The sequence below is a fragment of the Meriones unguiculatus genome, chromosome 10 (genome assembly GCF_030254825.1).
Source record: "Meriones unguiculatus strain TT.TT164.6M chromosome 10, Bangor_MerUng_6.1, whole genome shotgun sequence".
Lineage (NCBI taxonomy): Eukaryota > Metazoa > Chordata > Mammalia > Rodentia > Muridae > Meriones > Meriones unguiculatus.
In genome coordinates, this window is record NC_083358.1 from 105866492 (window position 1) to 105871543 (window position 5052).

Here is a 5052-nt window from a genome sequence, read left to right on the forward strand (position 1 = left end):
TTTCTGAGTACCTTCAGCATAATCTCCCAAAGTACAGAGCAAGAAAAGACTCCATGTTCATGAGGCAGTTCAGTCCCATTACTTAGGTGATGCTGGACGTTGGCAATCTCATGCTGTAGTCTATCCCAACCATTGGTTGTTGCTTATTGAGAAGTGTCTCCTGTGTTCTGATTCATTTCATTATCCTCCTCTTTTTCCAAAATACCGTGATTTGGGAGCACACACTATGAGCCCATGATCTACCAACACCACTTTCCCTCACTTCCTGAAGGCCTCATTCCTGGCTCACACTCAGGGTCTCCAATGATGCTCCTGATGTTGATTTTGTGGCTTCACATTGAAGCAAATGATCTTTACACTGCCCTAGCCTGTGATATTCTTTTCTCTAGGTAACAAGTTTTCTATATCAACAATTATTTATTTGGGGGGGGCCACACCTAAACTTTGTCATGACCAATCATTTTTGATTACAACCTTGATTTCAAGCTCTGATTGACATCAATAATTGTAGTGGTTTGAATGAGAATGGTCCCATGGGCTCATATATTTGAATACTGGGTCCTCACTTGGTAGAAATCTGGTTTCACAATTTACCCAAGTTGTTCCCATCAAGTTTTCCAGTGACCCCAGTGATCAATGGACTGAATGCAATGATCCTTCCCACTTACTGGATACAGTCAAGTTTTTCTCCTGAAAACAGATTTCTCTTTTGGCTTTTGGGTGGCAGTCTCCCCTTATTTTCCTCTGGTCACAGTATATATGTCTTTGTATATTTTCTGCATTCTTTCTAATTATCTATGCTTTTAAATATACTTAGTCCTTTGTCTTCCTTTTTCTCTGTCCTCTCATTCACTTAGAGTAGCAGTTCTCAACCTTTAATACTTTAATAGTAGTGTTCCTCATGTTGTGGTGACTCCAACCATAAAATTGTTTTTATTGCCACTTCATAACTATAAATTATCTACTGCTCTGAAATGTATTGTAAATATCTAATATGCAGGATATCTGATATGCAGCCTCTGTGAAAGGGTCTTTGACCCCCAGAGGGGTTGTAACCCACAGGTAGAGAACAGCTGACTTAGAGATTTCACTAACATTCCCAGGCTTAAATGCTATTAATGACTTGACAAGTTTACTGTTTCTATCCTGGATCATTCCCTGATCTCTGACTTTAAATGTTCAACTGTTCACTCAACATCTCCAAATAGCTCAACTCAAATTCTCAATCTTTCTAGACATAAACCTCCTATTGGCAGTTCCACCTAACTTCTCAAGCCAAAAACCTTTGAATTACCACAAGTTCTCATTCTCTCCCTCTCTGTCATATCCCCAACTAAACCATCAGGAAATTCTTTCTTTTGCATTTTGCAAATCTGATTGTACCTATCGATCACACCAACACTTCATTCTTGCACTGATAATTACAATTAAATACCTGGTCTCCAAGCTTCCATCTTTGACTTCTAGAGTCTATTTTCCAACATAATAGCAAGGATGTTCTTAGAACTTTGGCCAGCCATGGCTTTTCAGTTCAATCATGCAATAGGCAAACATCCTTCCAATGTCCAACAAGGCCTTAGTCTCACTTACTTTTTCTTCTAACCTCACATTCTATCACATCCCTCTCTTTAAATGAGTCAAGTGGACTCCATGGGAGAAAAAAAAAAATTCCTTTGTGAGTGCGTATCAGTTGGAGACAGCTTCTAGGTTAGGGATGGGGTTTATATTCACTTCCTCTCTCAGTGCTGGGACCCCACCCTCCTTAGATCCATGCAGGCTCTGTGTATGTTGTTACTGTCTCTGTAGTTTGTCTGTGTGTCAGTCCTATTGTATCTAGATGGCCTTGTTCACTTGGTGTCTTTCATCATCTCTGGCTTACAATGTTTCTATCTTTTTTTTCCCCGTTGTAGAATTCCTTTATCCCGGAAGGGAAGATTTGAAGGAGACATTACATTTAAGACTAAGTGTTCCAAGGTCTCTCACTCTCTACACAATGTCCAGTTGTGGGTCTCTGTATTTGTTCCCATCTACAGCAAGAGGAAGCTGATGATGGCTGAGTAAGATACTGCTCTATGGGTAGAGCAGAATATAGATGGAGTCACTATTGCACTTTATTTCTTTATAAAAAAAAGTACTGTATTAGTTTGCAGGGCTGCCATAGCAAAATATTATAGGCTTGACTGACATTATCTTACCGTTGTGATAGCTGGAAGTTTGAGGTTAAGGTATAGGCAAGTCTAGCTTTCTCTAAGGATACCTTCTGCCTGTGGTCTCATGTCCCCTTTGCCCTATTCACACTCCTGGTAACTCTCTGAGCATCTCTCTCTTTTTTTTTTTTTTTGCCTCTTTTTATGAAAGATACCACATGGGTTGGGTTGCAGTACATTCTAACAGACTTAGTTTTAGGCCTTTAAATATATATGGTATATGTGTGTATGTGTTTTGCTTGCATTTATGTCAGTACATCAGGTGTGTGCCCTTGAAGGCCAGAAGAGGGTATTGGATTTTCTGGAACTGGAGTTACAAATGGGTTGTTAGCTGCCATGTGGGTTCTGGGAATCAAATCCAGGTCTTTTAACAGACCCAGGTCTTTACCACCGACCCATCTCTTAGCCCTAACACAGCAGACTCATTTTAAATGTAATTATCTCTTTAGAGGGTCAAACTCCCCCAGTATAACTCCCAGTATAACGGTAAGATTTTTTTCTCCCTTTGTTCATTCTGTACAGTCTGTGCCTCGTATAGTGGCCAGCATACATAGCAGGCACTGAATAAACATTTGTAAAATGACGTAATGCATTTGCACACTTCTATGGCCCCTTGAAACCATTTGAGTTGGCAACCTCTAACCTCCCTCCAGTCAGGGTTATTTTAAATCAACAAGCCTCACTTTTGCACTTATTTTATGTGCAATAATGTGCTTCATACTGGAATGATCTAACAAACAAAAGCAACAATAAAAAGAAACTGACGTTTTTTTTGTTTTTTTTTTGCAATAATTTATCTCCAAATAGACTTACAAATAGCACATATAAAAGGGGCAAAAATGAATAGTAACATGCAGTGCAAACTTAAAACTGCAATGAATAGGCTGACTGGCAACATAGTAATCAGAGAAGAAAGATGATAAGAAGAAGATAATAATTCTGATATATTGCATAAATGAGAAAACCAAATACCAGGAACATATTTGAAAGTTATGACGAGACACACAGAGGTCTCTGGAAGCCACATGGGGCCTCTTGAGGATGGTTTCGAGGACTAGGAAGGAGTTAACTTGCCTGGTAGTGCCCAGGGCCTGTTGGTCCTGGCCAGCAAATGGAAGCAGATCAGAGATGTAATTCTTGTAACATGAGAGCTTGCTGGGATAGAAAGGGGGGGGCATGCTAGAGCCTCATAGAGGAGCCCCTCTCTCGTTTGCCCACCACGTTCCATTTACTCTCTGTAAACATGCAATAAAAATCTCAGTTGCCTCCAGACTGTCGAATACTTTTGAGTCCGAACTATTTGGAATAAAGATTGTAATTAGTAATATCTTGGGAAAGAACTTAGATGAGGTTCTTGAAAAGAAAAAGCAGTAGAGAAAGGTGACAAAGCAGCACTATTTTATCAGAATGGTTAGTTTAATGACACTGCAAGATTTTAAAAACACACAAATTAGGGCTAAAACAATTTATAGCAGTAAATGGCAGACATGTAGAATAAGTTTTGAGTATATGCATAGTTTGGAAGGATGCTCAGCAATGTTATCTCATCATTATCTCAGCCTAGACTTATAGAATGTCCCATGATTATCTAGTGTTTATTGCACCGAAGACTTATGCACTGACCCATCTCTCCAGCCCCCCTTCACTGAAAATTTCTTCTATATATTACTCTATCTAAAGTGTAATGCTCCTGAAGATAAAAACAATAATTTTGCTTTGTATACCAATAACATTTTACTGGGCATTGAGTTTGTTAGTTTTTATTTACTGTAAGAAAATATCTGATATAATCAATGAATAAAGAGAGGTTTATTTTGGCTTGGAGCTTTGCAAATTTCATCTCATAGTAGGTTGGATTCATCAGTCTTGGGTGTATGGCAAGTCTGTCATGGTAGAAATATGGAGAAAAACTGCTCACATTATGGCTGGGACATAAAAGTAAAGAAAGAGGAAGGGACTGGGGTCATAATATCCTTTTTGGTGTTCTGTTCAGGAAGTTGTCTCCTGTGCCAATGAGTTCAAGGCTCTTCCCCACTTTTTCTTCTAAGTGGTTTAGTGTGTCTGGTTTTATATAGAGGTCTTTGATCCACTTGGATTTTAGTTTTGTGCAGGGTGATAAGTATGGATCTATTTGCATTTTTCTACATGTAGAAATCCAGTTAGACCAGCACCATTTGTTGAAGATGCTGTCTTTTTTTCCATTGAATGCTTTTGTTATCATTGTCAAAAATAAGGTGTCCATAAATATGTGGATTTATGTCAGGGTCTTCTATTTGATTCCATTGATCCACCAGTCTTTTTCTATGCCAATACCATGCAGCTTTTACCACTCGTAGGCATATACCCAAAAGAGGCTCAAGTACACAATAAGGACATTTGCTCCACCATGTTTGTATCAGCCTTATTTGTAATAGCTAGAAGCTGGAAACAGCCCAGATGCCCCTCAGTGGAGGAATGGATACAGAAATTGTGGTACATCTACACAATGGAATATTACCCAACAATAAAGAACAAGGAAATCAAGAAATTTGCAGGTAAATGGTGGGATCTGGAAAAGATCATCCTGAGTGAGCTATCCCAGAAGCAGAAAGATGCACACGGTATATACTCACTCATATAGACATATAATATAGGATAAACCTACATAAATCTGTACACCTAAAGAAACTAATCAAGAGGGAGGACTCTTGCTAAAATGTTCAATTCCTATCCAGAACGGCAAAGAGGATGGACATCAGAAGAAGGAGAAAAGAGGGAACAAGTCAGGAACCTGACACAGAGGACCTCTGAAAGGCTCTGCCCTGCAGACTATCAATGCAGATGCTAAGACTTATGGGCAACCTTT